General features: G+C 44.4%; 1 protein-coding gene across 2 annotated transcripts in view; it reads left to right on the top strand.

Moving 5' to 3' along the window:
• bcr (BCR activator of RhoGEF and GTPase) overlaps positions 1-17,019 on the top strand; it is a 126,543-nt gene that overhangs the window by 4,276 nt on the left and 105,248 nt on the right. The window lies entirely within an intron of this gene.

Genomic DNA, 17,019 nt, shown 5'->3' with positions numbered 1-17,019 from the left:
CAAATGCACTGACACTTTACATAACATACCCCCTATAAACAGTTGGTTCTATCAACTCAAGTTTCTTGAGAAGGGGTGTTTCACATCAGACCACTCAGAAAGACTTCATTTACATCTTGCAATGCTGGGAAACTGGTGAAACGAGTGAAATGAGCTTCCTTTAAAGCTGGGAAAACCCACAGTACAGAGGGAGTAGAGTGTGCTGGTTTTAATGAGTGTGTGTGTGTGTGTGTGTGTGTGTGCTGAGAATGTGAGAGTGGTCACATTATGGCTGAGTGGTTGAATATCAGTCAGCGTTTTGTCCTAGAGACTCTTATTTCCATGCCTGAAATTGCTTTAAAAATCACAATTAAGCTTGACTTTTTTTTTAGCAGCATCACTAACCTTGGTGTCTTTTTGCTGTCCGTTTTCATTCCTCTCCACTGTGTTTTACGAATGTGATACAGAACATAAGAGCTTAGGAAATGAAGGAGAATCCCACTGCATTTTCAAAATTTCAGCCATTGACTTGTGCACAGGAATACAGAGAAACTGAATAGCAAGGGTTTTGTCACAAGAGGGTGTGTATGTTTTAATCCGGCTCAGAAGGGCTCTGTCCACAGGATGCACTGGAGGTGGGAATCTCCTCTAACCTCCAAAGCTGGGAAAACACACTGTACAGAGGGTGCAGAGTGTCATGGTTTTAATGAGCATTAGTGTGAGCTGACAAATGGAAGTGTGGTCATTTTATGGCTGAGTGGTTGAAAATTAGTCAGTGTTTGTCCGAGAGGCTCGTATTCCCATGCTGGTTCTCTTCAGCACAGTATCTTTTTTGCTCTCTCGTTTGTTCACTCTTGGTTGTTTCTTGTCTGTCTACTTACAGCTGAGTTACTGTCCACCCTCTGTGCTCTCTGCTGTGTCCTACCAACCTGATGACGGAGCCAGCCGGAGTCTCTTTGGCCTGCTTTAGCCACAGGGCTCTGTCCACAATGACTCAGGGCCAGAGAGAGCTTGAGTAATTAACTGAAAGAGCTCATTTAGAAGATGAGGTCAGGTTGAGAGTGTGCTGACTCTGGCTCTTTGTTAGGAGCAGGGGGTTGGCGGGTGGGGTGGGGGGGTTATTTGCCTGTGTGTCACATGGCTACATATCTCTGACCGTGTCTCACTCCTTTGTTGTTGTCTTGTGCTGAGGGAATCTCCAAGTCTCCTGGACAAACCTGTCCCAAAACAACCTAGCTTCAGTCCATTAGGACGACTGAAAGCTGACACCGTTTTAGATAAGAGTGTGTCTGGGCCTGTGTCTGTCTCTGAGTGTGAGTGAAAGTTGAGTGTTCATATCAGGGCACTGATGACCTTTGAAGGACTATTTTCAAGGGGTTTGTTTTACATGAGGAGGTGGGGTCATGTGATTATTACCAGGGTACCGCTGTGATTTCTTTCCCGTCCGCACACATATTTAACAGGATCTCACTTTGGAAGGATTACATTCTTTTAACTTGTCATTGCTGCGTAGCTCATGGTCTGAGTTGTTAAAAACGAAGCCTGCATGTTGTGATGTAACACTTGTTCATTCTAGAGAAATGTACAGACCTTGATAGGTGATAGGAAGCGGGCTTCACCATTTCTGCCACACAAATACAGCTAATTTATTTAAAAAATATACAAATATTTGGGTGCTGTTTTGATTTACAAAGCACTGCGTATATATTCGAATTTTTAGACATCTGGTTCCTGTCACCCCCCAGTTACTCTGGCTACAACTTAATGCTGGAGTAGGTGATTTGTCTTAAAAACCATTTAAGACAAATCCAAAGCACCATTCCATTCCAAAGCACCTGGAGGAAACCCACGCAGACACAGGGAGAACACACCACACTCCTCACAGACAGTCACCCGGAGGAAACCCACGCAGACACAGGGAGAACACACCACGCTCCTCACAGACAGTCACCCGGAGGAAACCCACGCAGACACAGGGAGAACATACCACGCTCCTCAGAGACAGTCACCCGGAGGAAACCCACGCAGACACAGGGAGAACACACCACGCTCCTCAGAGACAGTCACCCGGAGGAGACCCACGCAGACACAGGGAGAACACACCACACTCCTCACAGACAGTCACCCGGAGGAAACCCACGCAGACACAGGGAGAACACACCACACTCCTCACAGACAGTCACCCGGAGGAAACCCATGCAGACACAGGGAGAACACACCACGCTCCTCACAGACAGTCACCCGGAGGAAACCCACGCAGACACAGGGAGAACACACCACGCTCCTCACAGACAGTCACCCGGAGGAAACCCACGCAGACACGGAGAACACACCACGCTCCTCACAGACAGTCACCCGGAGGAAACCCACGCAGACACAGGGAGAACACACCACGCTCCTCACAGACAGTCACCCGGAGGAAACCCACGCAGACACAGGGAGAACACACCACGCTCTTCACAGACAGTCACCCGGAGGAAACCCACGCAGACACAGGGAGAACACACCACGCTCCTCACAGACAGTCACCCGGAGGAAACCCACGCAGACACAGGGAGAACACACCACGCTCCTCACAGACAGTCACCCGGAGGAAACCCACGCAGACACAGGGAGAACACACCACGCTCCTCACAGACAGTCACCCGGAGGAAACCCACGCAGACACAGGGAGAACACACCACGCTCCTCACGGACAGTCACCCGGAGGAAACCCACGCAGACACAGGGAGAACACACCACGCTCCTCACAGACAGTCACCCGGAGGAAACCCACGCAGACACAGGGAGAACACACCACGCTCCTCACAGACAATCACCCGGAGCGGGACTCGAACCCACAACCTCCAAGTCCCTGGAGCTGTGTGACTGCGACAACTACGTGTCATTCATTTAGATCTTTTTAAAAACTGCTTTACACACTTATTTCTAAAATCACCTACTTTAGGTTTCATCCTGGGACAGTTTGTTTTTGAATCTTGAAAACTTTAGTGGAGTTCAGTAAATGTCTTAGTGGCATCCTGTGGGGAAACAAGTTTCAACTTCTCAAAATCAACATTTAATACATTAAATAACCTCTTTGTACTTGGTCCACAAAGTTACCATCCCTTAGACAACTGTAATCCTTTCATTCCAAACATTTTCAAGCTATTGCTTTTGCCTTGATTGAATACAAACCTGCAGCGTTTACAGTCAACTATCTACGTCTCCATAAATAGACCCTGGAGAGCGGGATGTTTTATTTTGTGTACATTTTAACAAAAGAGTGCTTGAGATCACCAAAACACAACAGTGTTATACCTGAAGATGTTTTCACAATGCACAAGTTATATCCCAGTATTTAGGTTTGGTATTTGTGGCAATTTGTGGGGACAGACAAGGAGCGATCTTGTACAGACCTTTTTTGATCTATGGCAAGTGGCATTACTGCATTAGTTTAGTACAGATCGGTTACAGAAAATGAATGAATGATTGGATGAATGAATGAATGGTGTTATTTAGGAAGTCCATGGCTTAGCAACAAGAGACACCTTGGTATACACACGAGCGGATTTTATAATACCCTCAGAATCACTCTGGAGTTAGTTTGTTGATTCGGTAACTGTGTGTAAAGTGGATGTCTTGCTCAGCGGAGCCCAAACGTGCAAATGGGGATCTATTTTGAGTATTTTGAACTTGAGTCTATGAAAGTGTTTTGATTGGATTATACAGATTGTAAAGTTCTTCACCAGTAGATAGCAGTAATTAACCAACTAATAGCAAAAGCTCAATTATAACATAGTAAAAGTCCTAGTTCCACATGGACGTCCTACGTCATGTCTATGTTGAAACTGCAATGTTCCAAAGAATGTTTTTAATGGGTTGATTCAGAAAGCCGGGGTTTCTTATGTCATAACCCTAAGAAACCAGTCCCTCCGACTTGTGGGGTGGGTTTACTTAAGCTCCAGGTGAGTGGCAGAGTAGATAGAGGTGGGAACTAATTGCTTATTTATAGATCTGAAGGTACTGAGTGAAGGCAAAAATGTAGACTTGCATTAAAGACTTGCATTCTAATTAAATAATTTAGAAATATATTGTTATGAATTTTGAACTGGAGGCGGAGAGGGAGGAGATAGAGATAATTTCATATTTATAGATCTGCATGAATGAAGGTGATGATGTAGAGTTACAGTTGAACTGCTTCTGATGCTTTAGGGGATTTTATTTCGAGTTGAAAAGAACACATGAATAGAGATGAGTCTTGAAGGGTTCACTCAGAGGCAGGAGGGGGGCTTGAATAGTACTGGACCATGTTAAGGCTTACTTAAACTATGTCTTGGGTTCTTCGACACCAAAGAATTCAACCACAGGTGTGTGTGAGAGAGAGAGAGAGAGAGATGCAGTCAGAGATAGGACTGACTCATCAGACAGATTTTCCATCTCCCGACCAGTTTTATAAGCATTCTTACAGGAAACCTTGGACCAGGGACAGGTTATTTCCTCAAAGTACATCCACTATCTTTAACCTGTTTGTAGCCTGGAGGCATGGAGAGTCCAGGCTCTGCAGTCCCACAGTTCAGTGCTGATAAAGTGAATGACGTTCTGGTGTGAAGCAGACGAGCCCAGAGGGCTCTGGCACTAGCTGCATGTCCCTATGCCAAGAAACAGCTTCTTTGTGGCAAGAGAGAGATAACACAGAGGCCACAGGAAGGTGGATGGTGCACAGGATGCAGTGGGCTACCCCACTGAAGTGTAGATGTTTGGGTTCCTGTAGAAAAGGGAAATCATTTTTACCAACAAAAATTACAAATAATGTTTATGGATGCAATTATTTATTGTTTTTGCTTTTTTTTCTGCTGTGAAATGGATCTCGTCAAATTAAATGAAGGAGCTTAGGCACCATGGAAGAGCCTGAGCTCATCCTCACTGTGGTTGCCCTCAAGCGGGAAACCACAATTAAAAGAATGACTCAGTAATAGGAATTGACTGGATGTAGGGCTGGACAATAATTCAATATCAATATATATCGCAATATAAAATGTTTCAATAACAATTATGATTTGTATACACATTTTCAATATTTAAATATACACTATTTACAGCATCTGTCATCTGAGAGATGATCATTACAGGGCGCTGCCATCAGTAAATTTAAAGTTAGCTTAAAAATATTAATATTGACAAAGCCAAGAGGTGGGCGGCACGGTGATGCAGCAGGTAGTGTCGCAGTCACACGGCTCCAGGGGCTTGAGGAGTGTGGTGTGTTCTCCCTGTGTCTGCGTGGGTTTCCTCCGGGTGCTCCGGTTTCCTCCCACAGTCCAAAAACACACGTTGGTAGGTGGATTGTCAACTCGAAAGTGTCCGTAGGTGTGTGTGTGTTGCCCTGTGAAGGACTGGCGCCCCCTCCAGGGTGTATTCCCACCTTGCGCCCATTTATTCCAGGTAGGCTCTGGACCCACCGTGACCCTGAACTGGATAAGGGTTAGAGATAATGAATTAATTAATGAATGAAAGCCAGGAGGTTTTAGTTTCATGGTGATGTCATGTTGCTTTTAGTTTTGGGCAGGTTTTCTGTGTTTTCTTTATTGTTCATATCGACATCGGAATTATATCGTATCGACCGAAATTAAGAAATGTATTGTGATATAAAGTTTGGTGTGAGTATGTGCGTGACCCTCCAGGGTGTGTTAATACGTTGTGTCCAATGGTTTTTTGGTTGGCTTCAGACCTTCTGAGACCCTGATCAGGTGAACATTTTTTGTTTTTGGAGATACATTTCCCAGAAAGGACATTTTTTTTTGAGCTACAGAATTGTTCTCCTGTGCATTCTAGAAAGCAGTAGATCCCTGAGATGTAAAATTGTAGCAATGGTAAAGGACACTGTACTAATAAAGAGCCAAAGCCATCCTTCCTCCTACAGCGGTGAGTCAGAAAGGAGTGTAACTTACAGAATAAGTCAGCAGTCACTTATAAACTGTGATTCATTCAAACATACAGTGGCTAGACCTAATAGGCTGCTAACTTGGAACTTCCTTGATTCCTTTCTATTCCTGTTTAAACAACAGAAAGAACAGAGAAGTGCTGGAAGGAAAAATCCATATCACAGTCGCCTCGGTTAATGAGTCAGGCCTTAACTATACAGAGCTGAGATTCTGAGAAATTAACTGCCTGCTATTAAACGTCTATCTGACAGGTTTATTGAGTCACGTTGTTCTTGATCTTGTAAGTTGCCGTTGCTCCTGTTATTAAACATCCCTGCTGTTTATGTTTAGGGGTTATTCTGTCAGAGAGGTGGGGTGGGGGTAGAATATATACAGAGACAGGTAGAAAAGGAGCTGAGAGAAACAAAAGAAGTGATGAGAGAGAGAGAGATGAGTAGACTGTGGAGACAAAGGGAAATTGTGTTGAGAGACAAAGGGAGAGGTGGAATATGTGATGAGAGAGAGAGAGAGGTATCTAGACTATCTAGGTAGACAGAAGTAGAAGGTATGCTGAGAGAGAGATAGGAATAAGTTGTGATGAGGGAGAGAGGGTAGTTAATGTTTGCTAAACAGAGAGAGAAAGAGACGTGATGAGTTGTTGTCTCTGCTCGAGTGGTCAGAGATGCGAAGGCTGAGAGAAGAGCACAGATGGGTAGAGCTCTCTCTCCTATTGTGTAACAGCATGAGCTAACTCTCTCTCTCTCTCTCTCTCTCTCTCTCTCTCTCTCTCTCTCTCTCTCTCTCAGCTGCTGTATGTGTGTGTGTCTGTAAGTGTATACATATGGCACCACCAGGTGCTGAATCTCTGAGCACTGTGCACCACCGAGGATCCTTGTGTTCTTTTATAAAACAGTGGATTTGGCCCAGACTGATGTGGCAGGAGAACTCAGACTGCATTCTCTTTTGATGAGCTTCAGAAGCTAAATCTTTTCTGGCTTGCCAAGATCAAGATGTGCTAGGAAATTCTCTTGGCAGAGGTGCCTAACATCCAGTAAAAATATGCACCTTTAAAAATCTAAATTGTATTTATTTATCCACAATTACCTCAACCTCTCCCTCGTTACTCGGCCTAATGCTGATCAGTGTATTGTGTCTAATAGGTAACAACAGAAAATGTAGTTAGAGCTCTCTTCCAAGTGTGTTGAACTCAAATGATTGATAGATTAGATAGATTATTGATCCCAGTGGGATCCTACCCGGAATCACTGGGCGCAAGGTGGAAACTCACCCTGGAGGAGGCGCCAGTCCTTGACAGGGAACAACAAAATTATGTGCCATGTCTGTTATCTACAGGGTGGGCCATTTATATGGATACACCTTAATAAAATGGGAATGGTTGGTGATATTAACTTCCTGTTTGTGGCACATTAGTATATGGGAGGTGACCATGGTGGCCATTTTGAAGTCGGCCATTTTGGTCGTCCAACGTTTGTTTTTTCAGTGGGAAGAGGGTCATGTGACACATCAAACTTATTGGGATTTTTACAAGAAAACAATGGTGTGCTTGGTTTAAACGTAACTTTACTCTTTCATTAGTTATTTACAAGTTTCTGACCACTTATAAAATGTGTTCAAAGTGCTGCCCATTGTGTTGGATTGTCAATGCAACCCTCTTCTCCCACTCTTCACACACTGATAGCAACACCGCAGGAGAAATGCTAGCACAGGCTTCCAGTATCCGTAGTTTCAGGTGCTGCACATCTTGATGGTATGGTGTGGTATATGGGGTACAAAGATAGTGGGGCCATTCTTCATCAATGGAAACCTCAAGACCACTGGATGCGAAATTTCTACATGATGATGTGTTTTCCTCTTTATGTACTGAAGCTGGCACGTTCCCTGAGATTTTCCAGCAAGACGGTGCACCACCACATTAGGGATGTCAGGTCCGAGCATTCCTAGATGAACAGTTTCCTCGATTGGTGGATTAGTCGTCGTGGGCCAGTTGAATGGCCCCCAAGGTCTCCCGATCTGACCCCTTAGACTTTAATCTTTGGGGTCATCTGAAGGCAATGGTCTATGCTGTGAAGATACAAGACGTGCAGCACCTGAAACTACGGATACTGGAAGCCTGTGCTAACATTTCTCTTGCGGTGTTGCTATCAGTGTGTGAAGAGTGGGAGAAGAGGGTTGCATTGACAATCCAACACAATGGGCAGCACTTTGAACACATTTTATAAGTGGTCAGAGACTTGTAAATAACTAATGAATGAATAACAAATGGCCGCCATGGTCACCACCCATCTTAAAACGTTTCCCTCCTCCCATATACTAATGTGCCACAAACAGGAAGTTAATATCACCAACCATTCCCATTTTATTAAGGTGTATCCATATAAATGGCCCACCCTGTACAATTACATGCTCAATTTTGGTTATATATTAAATATAAAGGCACCTATAAAACTATAAACAATAACTTTGCTATCAGAACAAAATCATTGTAGCTGGTATCATAAGCAATAATCAGCCACAAGATTAAAAACAGGGACTAACCTGTCATGCGCACCATTGAGTTTTGGGCACCTATGGATCTGTGGCTGGTTCACTCACTGGTTGTCCTTTCTCTGATCACTTTTGGCAGATACTAACCACTGCATACCAGGAACAGTCCATTAGACCTGCCTTTCTGGAGAAGCTCTGACTAAAAATATGCGCCCATCACCGTTTAGTCATTGTGAAAGTGGATTCGATCAATACGTTTCCCCCTTTTCCTGCTTCCAACATCAACCTCAGGAAGTGACTGTTAACATCCTGCCTAATATTTCTCACTCCCTGGACAGGTGCCATTGTTAGCAGATAATCCCTGCTGTTCATTTCACCTGTCAGTGGGTTTAATCTTGTGGCTGATCAGAGTATGAATATTTATTTTTCTAATAACTAAAAACCTCCATCTGCTGTTTACACTTGTCCAAACTGTACGATGAACGGAACAAAAGACATAGTCCAAAATGATCTAAGACTAAGTGTTGTTACATTAACCTTTTGAAAGTTAAGAAGGAGGTTTATTTGCAGCACATTGCAATGAACTCACAGCACCGTTTTGCTTTGCTGCGTCCAGAAGGGATTTATTGACCATTTTGCTTCTGTAAAGACACTTAGGCCCATCTGGTCCTTCCTTCGTCCCCATGGTCTCCTTCCCACAGTGGGAACCCCGCTTGTAAATAACAATTCCAATTGTTTCCTGATGTCTTTTCTGGCTCGGGATGTTTAGACTGAAATGTCCCTGTGTCGGTTAGAGACGAGCGGAGGGAGGGAAGGAGAGAAAACGAGGGGAAGCACAGGACAACAAACAACTCCCCCTCGCTGCTCTCACACAGGCTTCCAAGAAAACATCAGTCATTCATTACGGATAAAAGAGTCCGGCCCTGTGCAGCTGCCTCCCTCAGCACATCACATGGCAGTGGACTGGAAGTGTAGTCTAGATGCATTAAAGCCTTTCATTCACTGGGGTTCCCCTCTAGTGAGTGAGTGAGTAAGATATGTTTATAAAGCACATTTAAGTGCTGTACGTAGAATAAAGCCAAAGGACATAAAATAACAATAAAAAATCTAAATATAAAATGAAGTGTGGATAATACAACACAGTGTGCCAGCACAAGTATAACACATCTCCAGGGTAAGGGAGTATTATCATCGTTACCATAAAATCCTCAGTATTTGTTTATATGTAGCTGGTGTAGTCCATCACGTGACTCCTTTCTCATTGGTGTCCAAGTCAGAGCCCTCTGTCCTCTTCCACAAATGACAAACCGGTCCAGTTCCCGTCGTTTACCTGATTTGGAACAGTTTGGCATGTTCCCAACAACATAATTTGGTTTCTGAACCAGAGAAGTTCTCAACTGGAAGCAAAGAATAGTAGGTGTGAACTTCAGCGTGAACTGTGACAGTGGGTGTGTTGAGATAAAGAAGCTCCAGAAAGAGCTCAGGGCTTAATATACAAATATACAGTGTTGTCGTGAGGTGGAGATGAAAAGAATCAATTGCAGTGTTACCTGATTTCTGATTTGGAATGGAGAATGAGTGTGTTTTAGGAGAATAAGTGTGTTTTCTGGGGCTAAACTCGGTTCCCATTAAAACTGCTGGAAACATGGGCAGGTTTTCTGGAGAGCACCAAGGTTCCAATAAACTTGAGTGGATCTGCTTCAAGAATCAGAGTTGTTTTGGTGGAAAAAGGCTAAGATACGTGTTCTGTCCCAAAATTCACGCTGGTCAGTGCTGGGAGCAGATGGTTCAGCAATAGCATTGTTATTTTCTCCACACTATCCAACATATTGCCTCCTCACACAATTTGTCCCTTCACACTAAACATACCTTGGGTATGAGAAATGTGCTTAACTATATTTATTAATGTATGGAAATATGTTTAATCTGTATTTTAAAATTGTGTTGCGTAAGTCCCATAGAAAAGCATGAAACAAAATGGCTGATACTGAAGCAGCTGTCCAGGAGATTAAGCTCACCGTGCTCAATAGATAGAGGGACCTAAAGCTCACAGCACTGTGCTGTGGACCAGTGCAGCTGCATTCTCTGGAGGAACTGCCATCCACCTTTTGAAATGAGTGGTCGTTGTGGCCTAGAAATATTCATCCATCCGTTCCTGACCTCACTACTGCCATCAAATACTAAGAATTGTAAACGTTTTTTCCGCTGAGGTATATATTAAAATTGGCTGTCGTCATTAAGATACAGACATTAGTAAAAGACGTATTCTCAGCTGTAGTTGGGAAGGTGCGAGTGGGCGAAGTTCACTTTGTGGGTTATATATAGTAGATGAAAGGAAAGAAGAGTGGGGCTGAATATGGAATGCGTGTAGGTGTGATGAGCTCTGAACAGGAGTCGATTAAGTGAAACTAGAGTGAACTGAGACAAACGGAGAAGAATTTAAAGACACTCTTTGTTGAATATTGTATTAGTAATGCAGTATTAATCTTCTCACATGGACCTGAGACTCCTCTCAGCTTGTGGAGCAGAGGAAAGGGAGGAAATGAAGACAGCGGTTAGAGATCACGGTTTAGTGCACTATTTGAGAGTTCCACCATTTTGTAGTGGTCTCCAAAAACGATTTTTAGTGCACTCTAACAATCCCACTAAGCACTGCTTTAAGTAGTTTACAGACAATGTACAATAGGGGATAGCAGATACCTATAATACAGTGTTCACTACCCTCCTGAACACGTACAGGAAACCCACACAGAAACAGGGAGAACACGCCACGTTCCTCATGATGAATAGGGCACTCTTTTGGACACAGCATGGGTGAGTGTGAGTGGCCCTGTGATGGCCGGAGTGTGTTCGCTCAAAGATCCCGGGTGTGCTCCAGACCCTCCACTCACCAGGATGAAGTGATTACAGATGATGAATGAATGTAACGGAGGCCTCAGATACAGCTGCTCTCTGAGGTGGCGGTGAAAGGGCAGTGAGGTTTTTCACTGAACCGTCTTCTGAAGTGATCTCTAGGACCAGACGTTTGTGAACACCTACTCATCCATGTCTTCTGGTAGTCGGTCCCCCATTTTGCTGCAGTAACAGCGTCTACTCTTTTAGGAAGGCTTTAAACTACAAGTTGGTCCATTTGTTGTGAGCATTTGATGGCGTTCGGCATTATCACTGAGGTCAGGGTTGGAAGATTAGTTCAGATGTTGGATCGCAGTCACCCTTCCAGCTCATCAAAGTATTGGATGGGGATTCATCAGTCCAGAGAATGCAGTTTCACTGCTCCATGGCCCAGAGATGGGGAAGGGTTGGCATGGGGCATGGTTAGCTTAGGCTCATGTGCAACTACTCCAGAGCTTCCCATTTCATTGCACACCTGAATATCTGTGTCCATAGCAGTTGAACCTTAAAGTAAGTATCGCAGTTTCCTTTTGGACATGTAGTGTATGTGTGCACATACTGGGTGGCCAGAACGCATTTCCATATTTGTCTATCTATGGAGGAGTGTGTGAATGGATGGGTAGATGGGAGAAGAGGAATATATCCTGTTCAATACTCTCATTGTCCAGCTGAACTGGACTGAGGTCAGACCTTCCAGCCTTTATTTTTAGCCAGGCTCTTAGGACCCAGGGAGTCGAGCTTTCCTGTGACCACTGGAACCTAAGGGATGAAGTCAGTCTGTGTGAGGGGGCGGATGACTGTGGTATTCCCCTGTTTATGCCCCTGAAAAGTATGTTATTTGTAGGTTTTATTCTTGGCTAAGTGGACAGCATGGTCAGAATTGTTTATGCTCCTAAGTTTAGTGTGTTTGTAAGTCACATTTGCCATGTTTTACCATAGCGTTCAACCCCTGGACTTAGCACGAATCCATCCCAACACTGGACATCTCTAAGTGAAAGGAACAGAAAGGAAAAGGCAGTGCTTCTAAGAACAGAGTTCCAGTCATGCTAATAAAACTGAAACCTCCAGTCCGAAGGGTGACACAAACAGATGTGAAAACATGCCAGATATGTGAAGGAATGAAGGTGGGAGACTTTGACTAACACTGCTAACACAGTGCCCTTTTGAGTGTGATGTGGTACAGGGAGTAACCGTGCCTCTTTAAAAGCCTTGTTCAGCCACCGGTGCTAAAGTGGAAGCTCCAGGAACCGCAGAATGCAACTAGAACCTGGATGATTCCCAGCTCCATCTCCTCCTACTGCTGAGAGAAGTAAGGGGAAGGGGTGGGAATACCTGAATACCCAGATGGGGATTAGAAAATTTAAGAGCGTGTATTGTTCAGAGAATATCTTCAAAGACCTGCTTCAAGGGGTGATGGACTTGGACTCAGAGGAAGGATTTAGACTGGAGAGAAGTTAAAGGAGAGCCTAGGCTTAGGGTTCATTTTCATCTTCACCTCCACCAAATCTAAGCGTCCTCTTTGTTTATTTGTTCCATATGATTTTAAATTAGTTCCCGAAGACAAAGGACATTCGTTCAAAGTTGATTTGGGCTCTCCACTGTCTGCTCAGCCAAAGTATAGCAAACTCTCTCTCACCGTGTCTGAGACAGCTCTGGTGGATGTTTTTGTTATAAGGAAAGGTGTTGTTCCTGCCCAGGAGGGTTTGCTCTAGCAGCTGTTAACAGCTGGACATAAGACTTTGCTCAGCTCCCAGGAACTTGTTGGAGTCTTTTTGTTAATGCTGGAGATCTAGACCTCTCCCACACCCTCCCACTGTGCCCCTTTCTCAGTGACATCAACACAGACATTTAAAGGACATTTATCGCTTATCATTTTTCATATGAAACTTGCAACAGACCTATTAACATATAGCTGTTTTATAGTAGACTCCTTTAGTAAAGAGTCCTGGCAGAGTGCTGCTGCTGTTCCATTTCTATCAACTGCCCAGACCATATTCACAGTCACTGACGTAAAGGAGGGATGTGTGTTTCTTACAAAATGGATCCCACCCATTGCAAATAAATTGTGTTTGAGTAATTGTGGAGATTTTGTTCGCAGTTGGGATGGTACAGTGGCAAAACAGGTATTAACACTGCCAGACATCTGCAGGGTCCTGGGGTCCAGAGTTTAATCCTTACCTTGGGTCATTATCCATTTGGGTGAGAATCTTCCAGGTGCTCCAGTTTCCTCCGTCAATGTAGAAACATGATGGTAGGTGGAATATCTGTGTGATATTTTCCACAGGAGTGAGTGTGTGAAATTGTGCAGAGGTGTGAGGGCTGGATAATAATTAAATGTTGATATATATCACGATATAAAATGCTTCAACAACAATGATTATATCTTTAAACGGGGCGGTACGGTGGGGCAGCAGGTAGTGTCGCAGTCACACAGCTCCAGGGACCTGGAGGTTGTGGGTTCGATTCCTGTTCCGGGTGACTGTCTGTGAGGAGTGTGGTGTGTTCTCCCTGTGTCTGCGTGGGTTTCCTCCGGGTGACTGTCTGTGAGGAGTGTGGTGTGTTCAAACTGTGTCTGCGTGGGTTTCCTCCGGGTGACTGTCTGTGAGGAGTGTGGTGTGTTCTCTCTGTGTCTGTGTGGGTTTCCTCTGGGTGCTCCGGTTTCTTCCCACAGTCCAAAAATGCACGTTGGTAGGTTGATTGTCGACTCAAAAGTGATCGTAGGTGTGAAGGGTGTGAGTGAATGTGTGAGTGTTTGTTTCCCTGTGAAGGACTGGTGCCCCTGTCTGGATGAGTGTGTGAAACCTTCAACTGTGTGTGTGTGTGTGTGTGTGTGTGTGTGTGACTGGGAGATTTTGTGATATTGTCCACAAGTGTAATGAATTTCCAGAAGATAGATGAATGAATAATGAATGAATGAATCTGCCGAACAACAGTGTGTACAGATCACTTTCATTTGGCACCTTCAGATCTTAGCCCTGTTCTTTTCGTCCATATTTTTTATAAAATTAGACTGACAACACACGCAGAATGAAGTAAACAAAGCACAAAATATTTTTGTAATTGCCATTGTTCATGAGCTTTGTACTCCTCCCCTAGCTGTGGATTCATGGCGTTCACGGTGGCTGTAGATCAGGCGTTAATGGACAGTCTGGTCCTGAGGACGGGGTTGGCATCCTGAAATACTCTGCACAGCACAGATGGCAAAACCCTGTGGACAGTTTCCTGGGGCGGGCGACTCTCTGGCCCCATCTCTGTGTGTGTCCAGCAGCATACGGCCAGGATCAGGGTCTGGACAGTGACCCCTGGCCCAGAGGAAGAGCAGAGACCTGACCCACCCTACAGCACAGGCACTGCCCATGGGCCTCACACACACTCCACCCACACCACTCTGTTTGAATAGGCGTCGGTGCCAAGTTCCCAAACACTGGCGTTTTTGTCACCAGGCACATTTGCACCCATCCCAAATGACCACTTATTGGGGGGTGGGGGAAAGGAGCTGCATTTAAAAATACCCATCCTCTGCAAATTCTGACCACTCTGAGTCAGGGCCTGACCTTACACTTACTTCTTTAAAACATTTATTTATAAATCCTTGAGATATAATGTCTTTTTAGATCATTGTCGTTTAAACTCTTGGCTTGTTCTCCCACTGTGGTCTTGTCCATATTAAGAGACACATTTACTAGTCATTGTTCTCTGGGTGGAAAATGAATGCCCTTTTTTTTTTATTGGTTTGGAGGTCTTAATGGAACTGACCACAGAAGGATGATGAACAGCTTCAGAGGTGTGTTGAGAGTCCTTTGTGTGTGACAATTCTTTCATGATGCAGTCAAAGAGTAGAAGCCATAGTGCTCCCCGAACTGTTGGAATGGCCACATATTTCCTCTGGATGTTATAGTGTATTAAATTGCTGAGGTGGTAGTTGTGAGGGACACTTGGCTGTAAAAGAGGTTTGCATTAGAGCTTTAAAGGAAACGTAGATCGTTAGGGAGAGCTACTGTTATCAGAGCAAAACAAGCTTCCTCCAACAGTTGGGTTCATTCAGAAGCTCTCCGTCTTTTAAGGTGGAATGGTATGTTTGAGTAAGGAACTGGCTGTAGCTTGTTTGTTGCTGAAGTTTAACTTTTCTGTAAGTTTTTATTCACTGTTTGAATCTACACAGAATCGCATCTGTAAATTGAGTTGTTTGTAGCATGACGTTAGCAGTCTCCCAAATTTGGAGTCAGTTCTATGGAGCAGGAATAGAGCGACATCCCTTTTCATGCATTTCAATTCTCTGAGGTTTCTCCACCATTCAAATGTCTCCAAATGCCCTTTCTTGAGAGAGAGAGAGAGAGAGAGAGAGAGAGAGAGGAGAGAGAGAGAGAGAGAGAGAGAGAGAGAGAAGAGAGAGAGAGAGAGAGAGAGAGAGAGAGAGAGAGAGAGAGAGAGAGAGAGAGGCGAGAGAGAGAGAGAGAGAAATGAGAGAGAGAGAGAGAGAGAGAGAAATGAGAGAGAGAGAGAGAGAGAGAGAAAATGAGAGAGAGAGAGAGAGAGAAAATGAGAGAGAGAGGGGAGAGAGAGAATGAGAGACAGAAGGGAGAGAGAGAATGAGATGGAGAGAGAGAATGAGAGACAGAAGGGAGAGAGAGAATGAGATGGAGAGAGAGAATGAGAGACAGAAGGGAGAGAGAATGAGAGACAGAAGGGAGAGAGAGAATGAGATGGAGAGAGAGAATGAGAGACAGAAGGGAGAGAGAGAATGAGATGGAGAGAGAGAATGAGAGACAGAGGGGAAAGAGAGAATGAGATAGATAGATAAAGAGAGAGATCCTGAGCCATTTCGGAAGGAGACACTTAGTTTGTTTCCCCCCGTTTACAGAGCCAGGGCTGCATACAGACACCAGGCCTTTTTCCTTTTTTTTTTTTTTTCCAGTATCCAGTTCAAATCCAGTACATTTGCAAATAAGCGAAAATCACCTTTAATCTTGAAGAAACAACATGTTCTCATCCACGGCTGAATAGCCTTCGAGAGAAGCAATCTGATAGAGTGTGTTCCTGGTATGCTCACTGCCCCTAATGTGTGTGTGTGTGTGCGGATGGTTTAAATGCAGAGTCTGAGTTTTCCCAAGAGGATTAATAAAGTTTCACTTCTTCTGTCTACACTGACCTAAGCTCAAAACATTCTATCCAGAAAATGACCTAAACTGACCAGGCTTTATTAAAGTGGGATGCAGGCTGTGAGAACCTGAACAGGAAATTTAAACCTGACCTGAGCCTGACACTCGTTTGGGAAATGACTGTACTCACAGCAGTGGTTCCAAACCCGATGTGACTGGTCAGGTCCACTCAGATATTTCTGAGAAATATTTCGAGCTCTAGTTTGTGTGTTATAGTTGCTTGGGGGTGGGAGGTAAAAGGGTAAGGGAGTGGGGTACTGGGGCAGGGAGGGAGGTTAGGAGATGGGGTGAGGGGCCAGATTAAAGTCAGAGACTGCTCGGGTTGCGTTTTGGATTACGGCTCACTACTTAGACCTCTGCGGTTTTTACACAAATGCCCGGCATCATCCCAAATCACACTTCAGTCACAAGAGGAACAATCAGCTTAATTTATGTGTCACTCATCACATTTAATGCATCATCGCTTTCATAAGACGCCACATGTCTGCTGTCCTACATATCGTAGACGGCTTGTTATTCTGGTGTTTATGGGACACGTACGTTTAAACGCACCTCTTACTTTGTAGCGTTTGTTTACACGGCCG

This window comes from Hoplias malabaricus, chromosome 15, assembly GCF_029633855.1.
Source record: "Hoplias malabaricus isolate fHopMal1 chromosome 15, fHopMal1.hap1, whole genome shotgun sequence".
In the NCBI taxonomy this organism is placed as follows: Eukaryota; Metazoa; Chordata; class Actinopteri; order Characiformes; family Erythrinidae; genus Hoplias; species Hoplias malabaricus.
Note: the sequence above shows the minus strand (reverse complement) of the source record. Positions and strands in the feature narration are given on the sequence as shown.